The sequence below is a fragment of the Oncorhynchus mykiss genome, chromosome 5 (genome assembly GCF_013265735.2).
Source record: "Oncorhynchus mykiss isolate Arlee chromosome 5, USDA_OmykA_1.1, whole genome shotgun sequence".
Lineage (NCBI taxonomy): Eukaryota > Metazoa > Chordata > Actinopteri > Salmoniformes > Salmonidae > Oncorhynchus > Oncorhynchus mykiss.
The window spans coordinates 30,995,196-31,018,772 of NC_048569.1; the positions used below are offsets into that span (position 1 = coordinate 30,995,196).

The 23,577-nt window shown below is 41.3% G+C and overlaps 1 protein-coding gene across 1 annotated transcript in view; it reads right to left on the reverse strand.

Moving 5' to 3' along the window:
• The window catches only part of LOC110523598 (astrotactin-2-like), a 430,658-nt gene that overhangs the window by 139,654 nt on the left and 267,427 nt on the right, over positions 1-23,577 (reverse strand). The gene's annotated exons all lie outside the window — the stretch shown is intronic.

The window sequence follows — 23,577 nt, forward strand, 5'->3', positions numbered from 1 at the left end:
AACAGAGACAAGAAAGGAGAGAAATACAAACACAGAAAAGAACCCAACAGAAGGGCTAATTATCCTAGTAGGAGCCTGAGCCACTGCAGCAGGTATGTGGAGCAGTAGTCAGAAAGAGGGACAACACAGTGAATGGAGCCTTGGGCAGCTGTGGAGCTGTATACCCTCTATGCTCAAGTTTAACCCTCCACCTGAATAGTCAGCATACTAGTCTCAGGGTGTCTCATTGCGTTGGAAAGAGTGTATGAGAGCTGTTGGTAAAGGGTGTTGACAAAAGGATGAGACTGTACACTAAGGAGATAAATGCAGGAAATTAGCTGGGAACATGGGAGGCGTGGTTTTTGTGCCCGGGAGTACATTCCCAGCCTCTAAAACGTAGACACTCATTATCTGGTAGTCTCAGCATGTAATTTGGAGAGTGGTCTCTATCCTTTTTCTATCTCTCTCTCTTTCGGTGTGTCTCTGTACTGACTCAGGTGGCAGCAATAGCTCCAAACATTTACTCTGAGCTCTCCTCTGCTGTCCTCTCCTCCTGTGTGTGTCTCTTAGTGTGAGCTCATACATACGTGTCTATCGGTGTGTGTGTGTATGTATTTGTCTCCCCACCCGCTGTGTGAATGCTGGGTGATTGAGTGTCAGCTATTATAGATGAGCTCAGTCTCTTTCTCATCTCACGTGTCCCCAGAGTGGCGGCGGTAAAAGGAGTGGGGGTTGGCGGTGACAAGGCCGAACGCTGTCGCCAGGCCTGATGGATGGCAGTCATCACCCCCCCCACCCTCTTGCATTGCGAGACCCACCCCGGTCACGTGTGTCGATGAGACAGGATAGGATAACTGGATAGTAGGTATCAGGATGGTTTAGGACAGGATGGACTCAAACACAGACAGGGAAACCTTAAAAGCAGAAGAAAAGTGAAGCTACAGATACCACACAAGGAGATTTTACCATTGCGGTACAGAGCTTGGATGACAATTTGAAGTTGTGTCAATCTTCACAGATGGTCTTTTGCTTTATTCAAATATGCAGACTTCAATAAGGAAGCACCATGTATTCACATATTGTGATCTGAAAAGAAAAAAAAGGAATGTAATCTTACTGTATATGGATTACATACGTATGTGAGTGGATGTTTGACAGTAATACTACACCATACTGTACCTGGTAAGAGTGAGGAGGAGAAAAGTGAACTCTCTGCCTCACGAAGCATACTTCCCCAAAGCAGCATCTGTTGGGAGGAACCCTACATAACCTTGGTCATAACCTTAGTCCCCTAGCCCCTAGTCTCATCCCCTAGCTGTGTTTCCATGTCTGAAGGAAGTCGATAGGTGTAAACAAACAGGTATAAGCGAGCTCCCCTAAGACCATTGGTAAGCTACAGGAGGAAGTTTTCTGCAGAGCAGGGCACCAGGCACATTGTTAAAATCCTGCTCCATATATTAGGGCACATCAGCTACTGTTAGCTCAAACTCATATGTTCACAGTAGTGAATGAGATTATATCTGACAGCTAAGATATGCTCAGATCACTGTTTATTTGCCGGTCAGATAATTGTTGTATATTAAAGTCATTTTATAAAAGAGTTATAACATTGCCAATACATATACACTGATTTCCGGGGCATATGCTTACAAACAATTGTATTACAGTAATAATTGCATGAAGTCGATTTACAAATCCAAATCCAATTGCAAATGCATGCACACAGGAGTGTGGTAAAGCGAGACCAATTTAAATATCAATGTTTGCCAAACACCATCATAAATCAGAAGCAATATTTAATATAAAACACTATTTGTGATCACCCAGGGATAAATAATACAATTCCCTTCTATCTCCCACATTTCACTCTGAGCTATTGATGCAGGGGAGTGAGGCGGGGGACATGGTATAGGGGTGGGATAGTGGTGGGGTTGAAATCTACACATCAAATATACTATAGTGGGAATTTGGAGGACATAGCTAGAATGTGCATTACCATCATTCTAGAGAGACATTTAAAATATGTCTATAACTGGAGTGGATCCTTCAAGGCACAGAAAAACAAAGAACAACGTTGAGACTGTATTATTCGAGAAACAAAAGACCGAACAGCCTTGATGAGGATTAAAGCAACTTTGAAGAGATGACATACAGTAATTCAAACAGTCTTTGGGAAATAAATGGATCATTTTCTTTGGTGTCTGTCTTTCAATCCTTAAATCCACGACAATTAATACACTAAAGGCAAATGTCAAGTGAAATATTAACTTCTCTTTTTGCCAACCAAAAACAACAATTCTTCATCTGCAGTTCAAACAGTCTCAAAATATGACATTGAAACTTAAGTTAATATACCATTTGATAACAGCTTAAATTGATTCACAACAAATTGGGTATATGGTGTTCTTTTTCTGAATTATGACATTGTCTAGATAGACAGTGCACCCTAAATTAACGTCACCCTTCAGGCAGTACAACATGTTTTCATCCAAATGAAACACACTGGTTGTACTCTGTCACACCCAACAGATCAGTCTGTTGTATTCAAATGGCATCTACAGAGCAAAGCATGACCGATACCAGTCCTCACCGGCGGCCATCTTAAAGGAGATAACTTGCCCCGTCATCCCCCAGTGGCTCGCTGGTACACCCATTCTCACCGGATGAAAATGAATCTGTCAAAGTCAATTCTGGTTCTATCTCCACTTAAGAACATCCTGGTGACAAAGGAGGCCTGCTGATGCTGTGAGGGGGAACGGATGAGAATGTCTGCCAGGCTTCCCTCAGGCACCTTCATACACCGCTGCTGGGACTACTGGGTGCTTGGGTTTTGGTTCAACATGACCTTTATAACTTCATTATTATCAATAAGCTAACAGTGGCATTATGAGCTAGTAGTAGTAGTAGTAACAGTAGTAGTGGTATTAGTAGTAACAGTAGTAGTAGCAGTAGTAGTAGTGTTACTAGTACTAGTTTTAGTAGATAGAGAAGTGATGACAATATATACACTCACCGTACAGTTTATTAGGTTTATGGCCGTGGCTTGTTATATAACTGGCTTCTCAAACCAGAGCAGACATTCTGGTTATAACTGCATCTAAAGAAGTCTATACTGGACTCTGATATGTCTCTGACTGGTAATAATGTTTTTAGATCTGATAGAGTTGGCAGAGAATGGGGTGTCGCCATAGAGCAACTTAAATGTGTCTGTATCCATTACCACCTCTGTCCCTAAGCAATTTCAATGTCTAGTCCTAAATGTGGGACTTGGTAATGGTGCCCATTTGACACTAGTGGGAATTTATCGCCCTCCCTATGTGCTCTTAAATGGTCTGCATAAGAGATGTTAAACTACCTAAATCTTGCTCATGTATTACTACAAAGAGACATTTATTTTAATTTAATGAGAAAATGTTTTTGTCTGAGCTGAGGTTGAGTGACTGGTGGGTTGTGCCAACTATCACTGATTCGGATCAGGCCCTAATTTGTTTTATTTCCCTGTTTAACTATTTTGCAGATAAACCTGCTCCGCACAAAATGATAAGGGTGAAAGACAGATATAATCCTTGGTTCACGCATGAGTTGTCTGTGAAATGACAGGAAATACATTTTGCTTGGGCTAAGGCAAGACTGAATGATTCTATGTCTGATTGGCAGTCCTTGAGATATCTTGTTATTAGAAAAGCAAAATCAACATATTTCTTGAATTGTGTATAGCATAGTGGTGGTAATCCAGCTAACATCTGGAAAGTGGTCAAATCTTTGAAGCCCCGTCACCCCCGTCATTTCCCCAGCAGGTTCTGACAGCATCTGGTCCCATACCAGACAACATGGAAATGTGTGGTGCTTTAAATGACCATTTGCTTTAGCTGGACACCTGTTTAAAGGATACTCTGAAAATTATTATCTTTCCACTAGAGGGTTCTCTAGTCACCTCAGAACAGATTGTAGAGAATGATGCACTAATAGACTTAAAAACTTCATTTTTATTTCAACTATTTGATGTCTATGATGTACCAAGTGCTTTGCTAAAGATTGATGTTAAAAATCCATAGGGGCTATTTAACTTCTTACTGCAGCTCTCTGCCCCACTTATTGCAGAACATTTTACCTATATCTTTAATATGACAATTGTTTCTGGTGTTATCCATAAGATCTGGAAAGCCCCACGCGTCCTCCCCCTACACAAAGGAGGAGATCCTTCTGATTCAGATAACTACCATCCAATCTCTATATTATTTTTTTATTTCACCTTTATTTAACCAGGTAGGCAAGATGAGAACAAGTTCTCATTTAAAATTGCGACCTGGCCAAGATAAAGAAAAGCAGTTCGACACATACAACAACACAGAGTTACACGTGGAGTAAAACAAACATACAGTCAATAATACAGTAGAAAAATAAGTCTATATACAATGTGAGCAAATGAGGTGAGATAAGGGAGGTAAAGGCAAAAAAAAGGCCATGGTGGCAAAGTAAATACAATATAGCAAGTAAAACACTGGAATGGTAGATTTGCAGTGGAAGAATGTGCAAGAGATATAAATAATAGAGATAGAAATAATAGAGATGCAAAGGAGCAAAATAAATAAATAAATACAGTAGGGGAAGAGGAAGTTGTTTGGGCTAAATTATAGATTGGCTATGTACAGGTGCAGTAATCTGTGAGCTGCTCTGACAGCTGGTGCTTAAAGTTAGTGAGGGAGATAAGTGTTTCCAGTTTCAGAGATTTTTGTAGTTCGTTCCAGTCATTGGCAGCAGAGAACTGGAAGGAGAGGCGGACAAAGGACGAATTGGTTTTGGGGGTGACCAGAGAGATATACCTGCTGGAGCGCGTGCTACAGGTGGGTGCTGTTATGGTGACCAGCGAGCTGAGATAAGGGGGGACTTCACCTAGCAGGGTCTTGTAGATGACCTGGAGCAAGTGGATTTGGCGACGAGTATGAAGCGAGGGTCAGCCAATGAGAGTGTACAGGTCACAGTGGTGGGTAGTATATGGGGCTTTGGTGACAAAATGGATGGCACTGTGATAGACTGCATCCAATTTATTGAGTAGGGTATTGGAGGCTATTTTGTAAATGACCTCGCCGAAGTCGAGGATCGGTAGGATGGTCAGTTTTACGAGGGTATGTTTGGCAGCATGAGTGAAGGATGCTTTGTTGTGAAATTTTAGATTTAACTTTGGATTGGAGATGTTTGATGTGAGTCTGGAAGGAGAGTTACAGTCTAACCAGACACCTAGGTATTTGTAGTTGTCCACATATTCTAAGTCAGAACCGTCCAGAGTAGTGATGCTGGATGGGCAGGCAGGTGCAGGCAGCAATCGGTTGAAGAGCATGCATTTAGTTTTACTTGTATTTAATAGCAATTGGAGGCCACGGAAGGAGAGTTGTGTGGCATTGAAGCTCGTCTGGAGGGTTGTTAACACAGTGTCCAAAGAAGGGCCAGAAGTATACAGAATGGTGTCGTCTGCATAGAGGTGATCCAGAGACTCACCAGCAGCAAGAGCGACATCATTGATGTATACAGAGAAGAGAGTCGGCCCAAGAATTGAACCCTGTGGCACCTCCATAGAGAGACTGCCAGAGGCCCGGACAACAGGCCCTCCGATTTGACACACTGAACTCTGTCTGAGAAGTAGTTGGTGAACCAGGAGAGTCCCCCCTTTTGAAGAGGGGGATGACCGCAGATGCTTTCAAATCTTTGGGAATCTCAGACGACACGAAAGTGAGGTTGAACAGGCTAGTAATAGGGGTTGCAACAATTTCGGCAGATCATTTTAGAAAGAAAGGGTCCAGATTGTCTAGCCCAGCTGATTTGTAGGGGTCCAGATTTTGCAGCTCTTTCAGAACATCAGCTGAGTGGATTTGAGAGAAGGAGAAATGGGGAAGGCTTGGGCAAGTTGAAGTGGGGGGTGCAGTGCTGACCGGGGTAGGAGTAGTCGGGTGGAAAGCACGACCAGCCGTAGAATAATGCTTATTGAAATTCTCAATTATAGTGGATTTATCGGTGGTGACAGTGTTTCCTATCCTCAGTGCAGTGGGCAGCTGGGAGGAAGTGTTCCTATTTTGAGTTTGTGTTGCAGGAAGCAAATTTCTGCTTGAAAAATGATCTTGCCCAAAGTTTTTGAATCCATGGCCAACTGTCAGCTAAGAACTTATATACAGTTCAAGTAAGACGTTTAAATAGACTTAGGTTGGAGTCATTGAAACCTGTTTTTCAACCACTCCACAAATTTATTGTTAACAAACTATAGTTCTGGCAAGTTGGTTAGGACATCTACTTTGTGCATGACACAAGTAATTTTTCCAACAATTGTTTGCTGATTATTTCACTTATAATTCACTGTATCACAATTCTAGTGGGTCAGAAGTTTACATACACTTTAAACATAATTTTCTGGAAAATTCCAGAAAATGATGTCATGGCTTTAGAAGCTTCTGATAGGCTAATTGACATCATTTGAGTCAATAGGAGGTGTACCTGTGGATGTATTTCAAGGCCTACCTTCAAACTCAGTGCCTCTTTGCTTGACATCATGGGAAAATCAAAAGAAATCAGCCAAGACCTCAGAAATAAATTGGGAGAAATTTCCAAACGCCTGAACGTACCACATTCGTCTGTACAAACAATAGTAGGCAAGTATGAACACCATGGGACCACGCAGCCATCATACCGCTCAGAATGGAGATGCGTTCTGTCTCCTAGAGATGAACATACTTTGGTGTGAAAAGTGCAAATCAATCCCAGAACAACAGCAAAGGACCTTGTGTAGATGCTGGAGGAAACAGGTACAAAAGTATCTATATCCACAGTAAAATGAGTCCTATATCGACATAACCTCAAAGGCAGCTCAGCAAGGAAGAAGCCACTGCTCCAAAACCTTCCCCAAAAAGCCAGACTACAGTTTGCAACTGCACATGGGGACAAAGATAGTACTTTTTTGGAGAAATGTCCGATGGTCTAATGAAACAACAATAGAACTGTTTGGCCATAATGACAATCGTTATGTTTGAAGGAAAAAGGGGGAGGCTTGCAAGTCAAAGAACACCATCCCTACTGTGAAGCACGGGGGTGGCAGCATCATGTTGTGGGGGTGCTTTGCTGCAGGAGGGACTGGTGCACTTCACAAAATAGATGGCATCATGAGGTAGGACAATTATGTGCATATGTTGAAGCAACATCTCAAGACATCAGTCAAGAAGTTAAAGCTTAGTCGCAATGGGTCTTCCAACTGAACAATGACCCCAAGCACACTTCCAAAGTTGTGGCAAAATGGCTTAAGGACAACAAAGTCAAGGTATTGGAGTGGCCATCACAAAGCCCTGACCTCAACCTATAGACAATTTATGGGCAGAACTTAAAAATATTGTGCGAGCAAGGAGGCCTACAAACCTGACTCAGTTACACCAGCTCTGTTAGGAGGAATGGGCCAAAATTCACCCAACTTACTGTGGGAAGCTTGTGGAAGGCTACCCAAAACATTTGACCCAAGTTAAACAATTTAAAGGCAACACTACTAAATACCAATTGAGTGTACGTAAACTTCTGACCCACTGAGAATGTGAAAAAATCTGAAATAAATAATTCTCTCTACGATTATTCTGACATTTCACATTCTTAAAATTAAGTGGTGATCCTAACTGACCTAAAACAGGGAATTTGTACTAGGATTAAATGTCAGGAATTGTGAAAAACTGAGTTAAAATGTATTTGGCTAAGGTGTATGTAAACTGTCAACTTCAACTGTATATACACATATACAGTTGAAGTGTACCTATGATGAACATTACAGGCCTCTCTCATATTTTTAATTGGGAGAACTTGCACAATCGGTGGCTGACTAAATACGTTTTTGCCCCACTGTACATATACATATAGATCACTTCACTATTCCCTTTTTGTTCACAAAGCTCTACTACACAAGCTTCCAACTTGCCTAACATCGTTGTTGAAGTATAAAAACATGAGTTATCAAACCAGTTCACAGGGGTTGAGGTTCCTCAGGTCTCCACCGAATCAGGTAAATCCACTTTTAGTTTTAATGCGCCTCACTGCAATTTTCAGAACTCATTACAATTAGATGTTCCAGTGCCGTTCGGGCAGTTTAGGGTGTTAATTGAGGACCTAGTAGCTGAGGACTGTAACTTTTTCATGAGTGTTGTGTTTGTATTGATTGCTGTTTTGTTTAACATTGTATTGGTTGTTGTATTGTGACCAGGGCACCCCTTTGGAATGAGACGATGGTCTCAATGGGTTTTCCCTGAATAAATAAATAAAAACCGTAAAAAATAAATCAGGCAGATTGGCATTGAGGCATTCCGTTACTGTTCGACTACAGTACCGGTCAAAAGTTTAAACACACCTACTCATTCAAGGGTTTTTCTGTATTTTTACTATTTTCTACATTGTAGAATAAGAGTGAAGACATCAAAACTATGAAATAACACATATGGAATCATGTAGTAACCAAAGTGTTAAACAAATCAAAATATATTTGAGATTCTTCAAAGTAGCCACCCTTTGCCTTGATGACAGCTTTTCTCACTCTTGGCATTCTCTCAATCAGCTTCACCTGTAATGCTTTACAACAATCTTGAAGGAGTTCCCATAGATGCTGAGTACTTGTTGGCTGCTTTTCCTTCACTCTGCTGTCCAACTCATCCCAAACCATCTCAATTGGGTTGAGCTTTGGGGATTGTGGAGGCCAGGTCATCTGATGCAGCACTCCATCACTCTACTTCTTGACATACTCAAATCTAACTGCCTGTAGCTCAGGCTCTGAAGCAAGGATATGCATATTCTTGGTACCATTTGAAAGAAAACACTTTGGAGTTTGTGGAAATGTGAAAGGAATGTAGGTGAATATATCACAATAGATCTGATAAAAGATAATACAAAGAAAAATATATATATATTTTTTTTGTACCATCATCTTTGAAATGCAAGAGAAAGGCCAGGTGCAATATACATTGGCCACTAGATGCATCAGTGTATGTGCAACGTTTTATACTGATCCAATGAACCATTGCATTTCTGTTCAAAATGTTGTATCAAGACTGCCCAAATATCCCTAATTTGTTGTAACGTTATTTCCATAAAATTGACTTGGCTGTGTGAGATGATGTGGTGCACATAAAATAACTTTTGTAGTGACATTCCCACGTACTTTATAGAAAATACAAGTTAAATGGGTTTCCATTGCATCAACAAATCTACTTATGCTTTTGTCACAAAAAAAATGTTAAATTGCGAATGCGCCCACTCTGGTTTTGGCATGGACGCTCTAGCCAACAGTTCACAGATACAGTTCGGGTTTTGCCTACATTATGACATTATTATGGACAAGACAGCGAGATAATTTGCATTTGTCAAAAGGCAGCCAAGCATTGGTCAACATATCACCAGAAAAAGATCCTCAATAGTTATTGGAAAGGAGCATCAAGCTCATCACAATGCACTTTCACCACCGTGTGAAGTTCATCGTAACTTATTTCCCCTGTAGCCTAATAAACTGCATGCTTTCCAGACAACATATCATATCCACATTTCCACACAACATATCATCGCGTGACTCCAAGTTTACTTCGAAAGGATTGATATTATATCAATATATGTGCACAAAAGCGTAATTAATTATTACTTTTACAGACAAAAAGATCCTACCTTGTCTAGTGTATTTTGTTGGTCGACATTTGGAAATTTCACCGACAAATGTTCTGTTTTCTTCAGACCTGTCCTAACATTTTTTATCCAATGTACTTTAACTCACACACAATGGTTGGATGGAAACCTGGTTAGTGACCTCGCATCACCTTGTATGCTTATTTTATTCTAACTCCCTCACAGATATAAGTCCCTAAGAAATAGAAAGTAGATGCTTAGAGGAAAGCTATTTAAATACCTTTGGCAGTAGCAATCATACACAGCAGGGAGAAATCTTTTGTTGTCTCCAAAAAATTCCATCACATTGAGGAGGATATAAGCATAGCACAAATTGCAAGAGTTATTCAGAATAAGTTATTGCTCAACCACTCTCCTTTTACCCAACTGAGAAAATTATGTTGACGCTTGAGGAAGAGAGGCCTTTTCTTACTCTTTCAGGTTCTTAGTCACCCACATTGTCAAGGTCAACTTGTCAAGGTCAACTTCTTAAAATGAAGCACAATCTGCTTTACAACAGGTGTAGAGCCTAACTGGCACACATACTGAATACAGCGCGTGATTTTCAAGTTTGGGGAATATCATTTTCACCATAAAAATGCACCTTTATAATAAAAGCATTACATGCATTAGTGCACTTTTGATAATGGTGTTTTCCCGGTAATGGAAATTTCACGCTTAAAGCCTACTGCCGTGTGCGCATTGCTGTGCTTATAAGAAATAAACTATTAGTTTATCAACATCTTAAGCTAAACGTTATGTTGCGTCAGCCACATTGCGTAAAAAAATATTTTTGATGTTAGTGGTTGTACTAATTTGTGATGTATCACATCCTAAAAACGTCCCAGACTATGTTTGGAATATTTATTTCTCGCACAGAATAGGTCAACTTTTGTTCTATGGGGTAGACTAGATTGACATATTCTAGTGCTTTGCTGTTTGTCAACACTCATATTGTTGGCTGACGAAAAGTAAATGTCAACAGTTCTTCCAATATCTTTAATATGCACCTCGGAATTGGATAAAGAAGAGCACAGTTGCGTCCCCGATGTGTCGGTCTTCACTTGTAGTCTGTGAGAAAGACCCAATCATATGATGGAGAGCTATGTGAGTCAGATGAGAGGTGCTTCGGAGCGGGCAGCATTTAGGGAGAAGGGCTGCAAAAGGCATTGATTTTTTTAGGGTGCATTATGGCCACACAAATGGGATGCCGCCGGGAAATTTATACACAATTGCTTCTCAAATTGTTAAAGGATAGAGGGCAGTATTCGGAAGTTCGGATGACTGAGGTGCCCAAAGTAAACTGCCTATTACTCAGGCCCAGAAGCTAGGATATGCATATCATTGTTAGTATTGGTTAGGAAACACGCTGAAGTTTCTAAAACTGTTGCAATAATGTCTGTGAGTTTAACTTAACTGATATGGCAGGCAAAAACCTGAGGAGAATCCATACAGATTTTGACCACCCATTTAAATGGCTGTTTATGGGAAAATCAAAGGAAATCCTCCCAGATTGCAGTTCCTATGGCTTCCACTAGATATAAACAGTCTTTCGAAAGGGTTTCAGGCTTGTTTTTTAAAAAATTAGCTAGAATTTGGTGCGCGTGGATGACGGAGCGCACTTCGTTATTTATCTCCGGTATTGAACACACTATTCTCCGTCTTAAATTGTATTGTTTATTTACATATTTACATAGGGTACCTGAGGATTGACTAGAAACGTTGTTTGACTTGTTTGGACAAAGTTTATTGGTAACTTTTGGGATTCCTTTGTATGCACGTTTCGCCCAAAGAGGTTAATGAGAGACTGATGAAGAGTGTACAGCCTGCGCAAAAAAAAACAAAGTAGAGCTCATGCCTTTCAAGCAATTTTTTTCATTAGAGTTGCATCATGCAGCCTTATAATGTATAAAAAAATCTAAACATATAGCCCAACGTTTGTAGAACAACTAAAGTTACATAAATAACTCTAAATTAAGCATATAGGAGTACCTATTCCTTTTTTTACCTTTATTTAACCAGGCAAGTCAGTTAAGAACAAATTCTTATTTTCAATGACGGCCTGGGAACAGTGGGTTAACTGCCTGTTCAGGGGCAGAACGACAGATTTGTACCTTGTCAGCTCGGGGGTTTGAACTCACAACCTTCCGGTTACTAGTCCAACGCTCTAACCACTAGGCTACCCTGCCGCCCCTTTGTTAACCACTCAACACAGAATAGCCGCATGTGCACATACTCTCAAATCATTTGGAGAAAATATCCTTTAAATTTGATTCAGCTTTGTTCAATTGTATTCTTCATACTATAAAATACTATAAAATAATCTAATCTTGTCTGCCTAATGAACTAGTGTAGCCCACAGCCATATGGCATAGCCAGATCAGGACCTAGCATAAGGGCAACTTAGAGTATGCTATTCATCTGAAATATACTACAGTTTCTTCATATCATGTTTCTTTAGACCTGTCTAAAATAAATAATGGATTTATTGTGAAGGTGTAGGCTATATTACATGGATTTATTAGACTTTTTCAAATGTAGATGTTCCAAAGGTCTGCATCAGTGGCTTGTATGTGTGGAAGCCAGGAGATGCAACATGTGTTCATGGTAATTAACGGTCAATTATCATGAGACCAACAGTTACTTGCTTTTATTTATTTAATTTATATAACTTTTATTTTTTATTTAACCTTTAACTAACTAGGCACATCAGTTAATAACAAATTCTCATTTACAATGACGGCCTACTAAAAGGCAAAAGGCTCCCGTGGGGACGGGGGCTGTCCAATATAAAAATATAGGGCAAAACACACATCCCGACAAGAGAGACACCACAACACTACATAAAGAGAAACCTAAGACAACAACATATAACGGCAGCACCACATGACAACACAGCATGGTAGCAACACAACATGACAACAACATGGTAGCAACACAACATGGCAGCTGCAGCACAACATGGTAGCAGCTCAAAACACGGTACAAACATTATTGGGCACAGAGGGCAAGAAGTAGAGGTCGACCAATTGGCATGGCCGATTAATTAGGGCCGGTTTCAAGATTTCATAACAATTGGTAATCAGCATTTTTGGACGCCGATTATGGCCGATTACATTACATTCCATGAGAAAACTGTGTGGCAGGCTGACCACCTGTTACACGAGTGCACCTGTTACACGAGTGCAGCAAGGAGCCAAGGGAAGTTGACCACCTGTTACACGAGTTGCTAGCTAGCATTAAACTTAAACTCTTATAAAAAAAACAATCAATCTTCACATAATCACTAGTTAACTACACATGTTTGATGATATTACTAGGTTAAATATCATGTCCTGTGTGGCATATAATCAATGTGGTGCCTGTTAATTTATCATCGAATCACAGCCTACATTGACAAACGGGGGATGATTGAACAAAAGCACATTCGCGAAAAAAGCCCAATCATTGCACGTATGTACCTAAGCATAAACATCAATGCCTTTCTTAAAATCCATACACAAGTATATTTTTTTCATATTTAGTTAAAAGAAATTCATGTTAGCAGGCAATATTAACTAGGGAAATTGTGTCACTTCTCTTGCATTCATTGCACGCAGAGTCAGGGCATATGCAACAGTTTGGGCCGCCTGGCTGGTTGCGAACTACTTTGTCAGAATTTTACATAATTATCAAATCAAATCAAATCAAATGTATGTCACATACACATGGTTAGCAGATGTTAATGCGAGTGTAGCGAAATGCTTGTGCTTCTAGTTCCGACAATGCAGTAATAACCAACGAGTAATCTAACCTAACAATTCCAAAACTACTACCTTATACACACAAGTGTAAAGGGATAAATAATATGTACATAAAGAGATGAATGAGTGATGGTACAGAACGGCATAGGCAAGATGCAGTAGATGGTATCGAGTACAGTATATACATATGAGATGAGTAATGTAGGGTATGTAAACAAAGTGACATAGTTTAAAGTGGCTATTGAGTGAAATAATAAACGTTTTGTTTTCAGATTTGACCATACTAATGACCAAAGGCTCGTATTTCTGTGTTTATTATATTATAATTAAGTCTATGATTTGATAGAGCAGTCTGACTGAGCAATGGTAGGCGGCAGCAGGCTCGTAAGCATTCATTCAAACTTTACTGTGTTTGCCAGCAGCTCTTGTGCTTGATTCACACGCTGTTCATGACTTCAAGCCTATTAACTCCTGAGATTAGGCTCAGGCTGGCAATACTAAAGTGTCTATTAGAACATCCAATAGTCAAAATGGTATCGAGTGAAATAGTCGATGCGTCATAATTCCTATAATAACTACAACCTAAAACATCTTAACTGGGAATATTGAAGAACTGGGAATATTGAAACACCAGCTTTCATATGTTCTCCTGTTCTGAGCAAGGAACTTAAACGTTAGCTTTTTGACATGGCACATATTGCACTTTACTGTCTTCTCCAGCACTGTGTTTTTGCATTATTTAAATCAAATTGAGCATGTTTCATAATTTATTTGAAACTAAATAGATTGTATGTATGTATTATATTACGTTACAATAAGTGTTCATTGTTCATTCAGTATTGTTGTAATTGTCATTATTACATATATATATATATATATATATATATATATATATATATATATATATATATATATATATATATATATATAAAAATCGGCTAATTAATCAGTGTCGGCTTATTTTGGTCCTCCCATAATCAGTATCGGTGTTGGAAAATTATAATCGGTCGACCTCTAGCAAGAAGGTAGAGACAACAATACATCATGCGACTGTCAGTAAGAGTGTCGATGATTGAATCTTTGAATGAAGAGAAGGAGATAAAACAGTCCAGTTTCAGTGTTTTTTTACAGCTTGTTCCAGTCGCTAGCTGCAGTGAACTGAAAAGAGGAGCGACCCAGAGATGTGTGTGCTTTGGGGACCTTTAACAGAATGTGACTGGCAGAACAGGTGTTGTATGTGGAGGATGAGGGCTGCAGTAGATATCTCAGATAGGGGGGAGTGAGGCCTAAGAGGGATTTATAAATAAGCATCAACCAGTGGGTATTGCGACGGGTATACAGAGATGACCAGTTTACAGAAGAGTATAGAGTGCAGGGATGTGTCCGATAAGGAGCATTGGTGGCAAATCTGATGGTCGAATGGTAAAGAACATCTAGCCGCACGAGAGCACCTTTACCTGCCGATCTATAAATTACATCTCCCTAATCTAGCATGGGTAAGATGGTCATCTGAATCATGGTTTGTTTGGAAACTGGGATGAAAGATGAGCGATTACGATAGAGGAAACCAAGTCTAGATTTAACCTTAGCCTGCAGCTTTGATATGTGTTGTGAGAAGGACAGTATACAGTCTAGCCATACTCCAAGTACTTGTATGAGGTGATTACCTCAAGCTGTAAGTTAGTAATCACACTGTTGGGGAGAGGGGCATTCTTCTTACCAAACCACATTACCTTAGTTTTGGAGGTGTTCAGAACACGGTTAAGGGCAGAGAAAGCTTGTTGGACACTAAGAAAGCTTTGTTGTAGAGTGTTTAACACACAATCCGGGTATTAGCTGAGTATTAGACTGTATCATCTGCATATAAATGGATGAGAGAGCTTCCTACTGCCTGAGCTGTTGTTTTTGTAAATTGAGAAGAGCGTGGGGCCTAGGATCGAGCCTTGGGGTACTCCCTTGGTGACAGGCTGTGGCTGAGACAGTCTGACTTTATACTGAGACAGTATACTCTTTGAGAGAAGTAGTTAGCAAACCAGGCCAAAGACCCCTCAGAGACACCCATACTCCTTAGCCGGCCCACAGAAATGGAATGGTCTACATTATCAAAAGCTTTGGCCAAGTCAATTAAAAATAGCAGCACAACATTGCTTACAATCAAGGACAATGGTGACATCATTTAGGACCTTTAAGGTTGCAGTGACACATCCATAACGGAAACCAGATTGCATACCAGAGAGAATACTATAGACATCAAGAAAGCCAGTCAGTTGATTATTGACAAGTTTTTCCAACACTTTCGATAAACAGGGCCAAATAGAAATGGTCCTATAACAGTTAGAATCAGCTTGATCTCCCCTATAAATAAATGACACACCGTGGCTTTCTTCCAAGCAATGGGAACGTACCCAGAGAGGAGAGACAGGTTAAAAATGTCAGTGATAGGCTTGGCAATGATAGGGGCAGCAACCTTAAAGAAGAAAGGGTCTAAACCATCAGACCCAGATGTTTTTTGGAGTCAGGTTTAAAGAGCTCCTCGGACTCAGTGACCGCTTACAGGGAGACACTTTGTAATGGGGCAGGGGAAAAAGATGGAGGAGCAACAGAGCTAGTCATATTAGAAGGGGTGGCAGATTAGGAAATGTTGGACAGGCAGAAGCATGGCTGAGTCAAATAGGAATCCTGACTTAATGAAGTGGTTATTAAAGAGCTCAGCCATGTGCTCCTTGTCAGTAATAACCATATCATCAGCATTTTCTTCCCACCTTTATTTAACCAGGTAGGCAAGTTGAGAACAATTTCTCATTTACAATTGCGACCTGGCCAAGATAAAGCAAAGCAGTTCGACACATACAACAACAACGGATACCCCAGCCAGGTCGATTAGAAAGGCCTGCTCGCTGAAGTTTCAGGGAGCGTTTGACAGTGATGAGTGGAGGTCGTTTGACCGCTGACCATTACGGATGCGGGCAATGAGAAAATGATCACTGAGATCTTGGTTGAAAACAACAGAGGTGTATTTAGAGGGCAAGTTGGTTAGGATGATATCTATGAGGGTGCCCGTGTTTATGACTTTGGGGTGGTACCTGGTAGGTTCATTGATAATTTGTGTGAGATTTAGGGCATCAAACTTAGATTGTAGGATGGCTGGGGTGTTTAAGCATGTTCCAGTTTAGGTCGTCTAGCAGCACGAGCTCTGAAGATAGATGGGGGGCAATCAGTTCACATATGGTGTCCAGAGCACAGCTGAGGGCAGAGGGTGGTCTATAGCAGGCGGCAACGGTGAGAGACTTGTTTTTAGAGAGGTGGATTTTTAAAAGTAGAAGTTCAAATTGGTTGGGTACAGACTTGGATAGTAGGAAATAACTCTGCAGGCTATCTTTGCAGTAGATTGCAACACCGCACCCTTTGGCCATTCTATCTTGTCTGAAAATGTTGTAGTTAGGGATGAAAATTTCAGAATTTTTGGTGGTCTTCCTAAGCCAGGATTCAGAGACGGCTAGAGCATCCGGGTTGGCAGAGTGTGCTAAAGCTGTGAATAAAACAAACTTAGGGAGGAGGCTTCTAATGTTAACATGCATGAAACCAAGGCTATTACGGTTACAGAAGTCATCAAAAGAGAGTGCCAGGGGAATAGGAGTGGAGCTAGTCACTGCAGGGCCTGGATTCACCTCTACATCACCAGAGGAACAGAGGAGGAGTAGGATAAGGGTACGGCTAAAAGCTATGAGAATTGGTTGTCTAGAACGTCTGGAACAGAGAGTAAAAGGAGGTTTCTGGTGGCGATAAAATAGCCTCAAGGTATAATGTACAGACAAAACTATGGTAGGATGTGAATACAGTGGAGGTAAACCTAGGTATTGAGTGATGATGAGAGAGATATTGTCTCTAGAATCATCATTGAAACCAGGCGATGTCATCGCATGTGTGGGTGGTGGAACTGAAAGGTTGGATAATGTATAGTGAGCAGTGCTAGAGGCTCTACAGTGAAATAAGCCAATAAACACTAACCAGAACAGCAATGGACAAGGCATATTGACATTAAGGAGAGGCATGCTTAGTCGAGTGATCATAAGGGTCCAGGGGGTAGTGAGGTTGGTTGGGGTCACGGCGATTCAGACAGCTAGCCGGGCCATCGGTAGCAAGCTAGCAGAGGATGGAGGTCTGTTTTTAGCCACCTCGTGTGTTTCCGTCGGTAGATTAGTGGGGTTCCGTGTGGTAGAGGGGATCAATCCAATTGGCAAAATAGATATAATTATAGTGACCCAAGAAAAATTGTCCGATAGACCTATTCAGATAGCAGCCGATAAGACAGCTAAAGGTTAGCGGGCCGCAGATGGGCGTTCAAGTAACGTCGCGACGGAGGGGCCAGTTGGTTAACTCCCTCGGGTAGATAACGTCGGCAGTCCAGTTGTGAAGGCCCGGTGGGGCTCCGCAAAGGCAGTAAAACGGGTCTGGATAGGTGATTGTAGCCCAGGAGTGGCTGATGGAACTCTTCAGCTGGCTAGCTTTGGAATAATTGATGTTTGCTCCGGGATCGACGTCAGCCAATAGTCACACGGATAGCAGCTAGCTTGAGATATGGAGAGAAAAATAGGTCCGGTATGTTCTGGTCTGAGTCGCGTTGTACAAAACTGGCGATAGATTTTCAAGCTAAGGGATAGCTGATGACCACAAACTGTAAACTGGCTAGCTTCTGGCTAGCTTCTGGTTAGCTTCTGGCTAGCTTCTGGCTAGCTTCTGGCTAGCTTCTGGTTAGCTTCTGGTTTGCTTCTATTGTGGATTTCAGATTTGAGGTAAATAATTTTTAAAAATTTAATTGGTGAGGCGGGTTGCAGGAGAGTGTTTTGAAGTTGAGTTTTTGGAAAAGAAAATATATAAAAGATATGCGAAGAAAGGTGTAAATATATATATATATATATATATATATACTGCTCAAAAAAATAAAGGGTACACTAAAATAACACATCCTAGATCTGAATGAATGAAATATTCTTATTAAATACTTTTTTCTTTACATAGTTGAATGGGCTGACAACAAAATCACACAAAAATTATCAATGGAAATCAAATTTATCAACCCATGGAGGTCTGGATTTGGAGTCACACTCAAAATTAAAGTGGAAAACCACACTACAGGCTGATCCAACTTTGATGTAATGTCCTTAAAACAAGTCAAAATGAGGGTCAGTAGTGTGTGTGGCCTCCACGTGCCTGTATGACCTCCCTACAACGCCTTGGAATGCTCCTGATGAGGTGGCGGATGGTCTCCTGAGGGATCTCCTCCCAGACGTGGACTAAAGCATCCGCCAACTCCTGGACAGTCTGTGATGCAACGTGGCGTTGGTGGATGGAGCGAGACATGATGTCCCAGATGTGCTCAATTGGATTCAGGTCTAGGGAAAGGGTGGGCCAGTCCATAGCATCAATGCCTTCCTCTTGCAGGAACTGCTGACACACTCCAGCCACATGAGGTCTAGCATTGTCTTGCATTAGGAGGAACCCAGGGCCAACCGCACCAGCATATGGTCTCACAAGGGGTCTGAGGATCTCATCTCGGTACCTAATGGCAGTCAGGCTACCTCTGGCGAGCACATGGAGGGATGTGTGGCCCCCAAAGAAATGCCACCCCACACCATGACTGACCCACTGCCAAACCAGTCATGCTGGAGGATGTTGCAGGCAGCAGAACGTTCTCCACGGCGTCTCCAGACTCTGTCACGTCTGTCATGTGCTCAGTGTGAACCTGCTTTCATCTGTGAAGAGCACAGGGTGCCGGTGGCGAATTTGCCAATCTTGGTGTTCTCTGGCAAATGCCAAACGTCCTGCACGGTGTTGGGTTGTAAGCACAACCCCCACCTGTGGACATCGGGCCCTCATACAACCCTCATGGAGTCTGTTTCTGACCGTTTGAGCAGACACATGCACATTTGTGGCCTGCTGGAAGTCATTTTGCAGGGCTCTGGCAGTGCTCCTCCTTGCACAAAGGCGGAGGTAGTGGTCCTGCTGCTGGGTTGTTGCCCTCCTACGGCCTCCTCCACGTCTCCTGATGTACTGGCCTGTCTCCTGGTAGCGCCTCCATGCTCTGGACACTACGCTGACAGACACAGCAAACCTTCTTGCCACAGCTCGCATTGATGTGCCATCCTGGATGAGCTGCACTACCTGAGCCACTTGTGTGGGTTGTGGACGTCTCATGCTACCACTAGAGTGAAAGCACTGCCGGCATTCAAAAGTGATCAAAACATCAGCCAGGAAGCATAGGAACCGAAAGGTGGTCTGTGGTCCCCACCTGCAGAACCACTCCTTTATTAGGGGTGTCTTGCTAATTGCCTATAATTTCCACCTGTTGTCTATTCCATTTGCACAACAGCATGTGAAATGTATTGTCAATCAGTGTTACTTCCTAAGTGGACAGTTTGATTTCACAGAAGTGTGATTGACTTGGAGTTACATTGTGTTGTTTAAGTGTTCCCTTTATTTTTTTGAGCAGTATATATATATATATATATATATATATATATATATATATATATATATATATATATATATATACAGTATATGGGACACGACAAGACAAGGACAAAGGACGTCTGACTGCTATGTCATCTTGGGAAGATGATTAAGCATTAAGGGAAATGGGCAACTGTTAGGAGGAGGGTTTATTTTTCCAGGTCTTTAACCGTTTTCCAGAACTTCTTGGGGTTAGACCCACAGAGAGAGAACTGTTCTTTAAAGTAACCAACTTTGCCTTCCGGATAGCCTGAGTGCACTTATTTCTCATTTGCCTGAACGAGAGCCAGTCAGCCTGAGTATGCATGTGCCAAGCTTTTCGGCAAATGAAATTCTTGAGGTGGAGTAACTCTGCCAGATCACGGTCGAACCAGGGGCTGCCAGTTCACGGTCAAACCAGGGGCTGAACCTGTTTTTAATTCTCATTTTCTTATTGGGGCTTGTTTGTTAACAATACCACTGAAAATTGAAAAAAAGAATGCCCAAGCTCTCCGACAGATGGGATCAAGCTGAATCTATACCAATTTACAGAGGCCAGGTCATTCAAGATTTTTAATAAGTGTCTATTACAAATCAGGACAGGTCGTTTCACTGAGCAGCCATTATGAACACAGGCTGTAAAACAGTGATCACTAAGTTCATTACAGAAAACACCAGACTGATACCTATCAGGAATATTTGTGAGGATAACATCAAGGAGAGTAGCCTTTTCTGGGTGTTTGGAGTCATACCTTGTGGGATTGGTAATAATCTGAGAAAAATTTAGGGAGTCCCATTGTTTTAGGACATGGTCAAATGGTTTAAGCATGTCCCAGTTTAGGTCACCTAGCAGGACATATTTAGACTTAGTGTAAGGGGTCAGGAGAGAGTTTAGGGCATTTAGGGTACAGGCCAGTGCTGACAAACAGTGTTTGTCCCACGGTTGGGTAAACAAGCAAGTTCATAGTCAACAAAGCACGCAGGAGTCATGAGGCAAATTGCATATAGCACAAGAAAAAATTATAACGACTTGGGGCTAGCCATTGTAAGTTCAGAGTCACTCGCTCCAACAGTGCGTGTGTGCTGGAAGCAAGTGAAAGCTCGGGAGAGAGGGGGGAGTGTGGTGTGGATACCTGTACCAGACAGGGGGAGACAGGCCAGGGCTGATGGTGAATAGATTGCCAGGTGGAATCCAAGCAGCAGTATCACACCCACTTGGGGGAAGCTTTTTTTCTTCGGGAGGCAGATTCCAGCTAGCTAGCTAACGTAGCTAGCAAGTCTCTGTCCACCATTTTTTTCCCACATGGAAAAGGAGGTCGTTGCTTGACAATCACCGGCTGACGAAATTTCATGACCGGCACAGCCCTAGCTACAGTGCATTCAGAAGGTATTCACACCCCTTGACTTTTTCCACAGTTTGTTGTGCTACTAAGTGCGATTAAAATTGATTTAATTGTCCGTTTTTGTCAAAGATCTACACAAAATACTAATGTCAAAGTGGAAGAGAAATTTGAAGAAAAATGTACGACAAATAAGACACTAATATATTTTGATCATATATTTTTGATTCAATTTGTGTTAGAATCACCTTTTCCACACCTGGATTGTGCAACATTTGCCCATTATTCTTAAAACATTCTTCAAGCTCTGTCAAATTGGTTGTTGATAATTGCTAGACAACCATTTCACATCTTGCCATAGATTTTCAAGCAGATTTAAGTTAAAACTGTAACTTGGCCACTCAGGAATGTTCACTGTCTTATTGGTAAGCAACTCCAGTGTATGTTTGTCCTTGTGTTTTCAGTTACTGTCCTGCTGAAAGACTAATTAATCTCTCAGTGTCTGCTGGAAAGCAGACTGAATCAGCTTTTCCTCTAGAATTTTGGCTGTGCTTAGCTCCATTCTGGAAATGTTTTATCCTGAAAAACTCCCCAGTCCTTAACTATTACAAGCATACCCATAACATGATGCGGCCACCACTATGCTTGAAAATATGGAGAGTGCTACTCACTTAACACTTTGTATTCAGGACAAAAGGTTAATTGCTTTGCCACATTTTTTACAGTGTTACTTTAGTGCCTTGTTGCAAACACCATGCACAGGCTTTCTTTTTTCACTCTGTCAATTAGATTAGCATTGTGGAGTAACATTGTGGAGTTGATCCATCCTCAGTGTTCTCCTATCACAACCTGCTCATTATGAGCAGCATAAAATCTAGCAGGGAAAATGAAAACCAATGAATATAGCGGTTCTCAGGCAGGCTAGAGGCACAATATTGTTACTGTTGCATCACACTGGATGACCACCAGTGACTTATTGCAACTTTCTATATTGCAGTTTTAAAGATGAAACCAAGTGCCACTGTCTGCCCCACGGCTGTTGTTATTGTTTTGGTTTTGTTGATGAAGCAGAGGTGGGGAGCATCACACATCACAGGAGGTTGGTCGGGGTGGATGGTTGGGCGTATAGCAACATCAAACATCTAGCCACCCAAAGGTTGTGTGTTCAAATCTCACCACAGACAACTTCAGCATTTTAGCTAATTGGCAACTTTGCAACTACTTGTTAATTTTGAACTACTTTGCAACTGCTAACCCTAACCTTCATACTTTAATTCTAACTCCTAACTTTAAACCTAACCTTTACCCCTAATCCCTAGTCTAGCCACCTAACTAATGTTAGCGTTAGCCACCTAGCAAACGTTAGCCACAAAAAATTTCAATTCATAACATATCATACTAAATTGAGACAGATTTACATTTACTACACCTGAGTCTAGGTTACAGCAACAGTTTCACCATTAAGAATGACAGCTTTAAAGGGAAAAATGACATATTGACAGACATTTATTATGACAAAACATATTTATCCAAGGGTTAATTGGGATGAAAAGAACAGTGTGTCAGAACTTTTCAACACCTGCATACTGATACATGCAACAAACAATAGCTTCTGGACATAATTATTAATTATGGACTTTCACACCTCAGCTTTGCTTTGCAATTGTGACATTTGAATAATAACTTATTATATCATACAATAACTGCCACCGTAGTTTACCCTTTTGAGTTAGTTTGTTATGAAATGAATGAGTCCTCTTGATCACAGTCATTCAGAACAAAAAAGATCTGACATTTGTCAATGGTGACTCTCTCCTCTGCTTGGACAAATACAGTCATACACACAATATTTATAGAGTGGGAGAAAGCTGTTCAGACTGTGTGGGTTATCCGATGATCATAATTGGAAGAGATGAGAGCAGCCATATAATCCATAGAACAATTCAGTCAGATCGATGAGAGTCAGGAGAAGCAGATTGGGTTGACCTGATGGCGGAAACAAATCTTCTGGACTGCTTAGACTAGCATTATCATCCCTGTTATCATCCCTGTTATCATCACTGGACAGCGCTCATCAACAGTGCTTGATTGAAAGGCACTTTCTTGGCTTGTAAATGTGTGTATATGTGTGTGTGCCCGCACGTGTGTGTGCGAGCAACAGTGTGTGCATGTGCATCTGTATGTGTGCATGTTGGTGTGTGTGTGCCTCAGACCGGCAGACAGTCCCTGCCTCGTTGTCTTTGATTATGGCAGCGTCCCCTGCAGCTAACATTTGTCTTTGCTATCAGCCAGACACTGGGGCTTTGAGAGGGCTGACAGTGCTGTCTGTCTCAACACTCATCCTCTAATGGAGAAACTTCAGC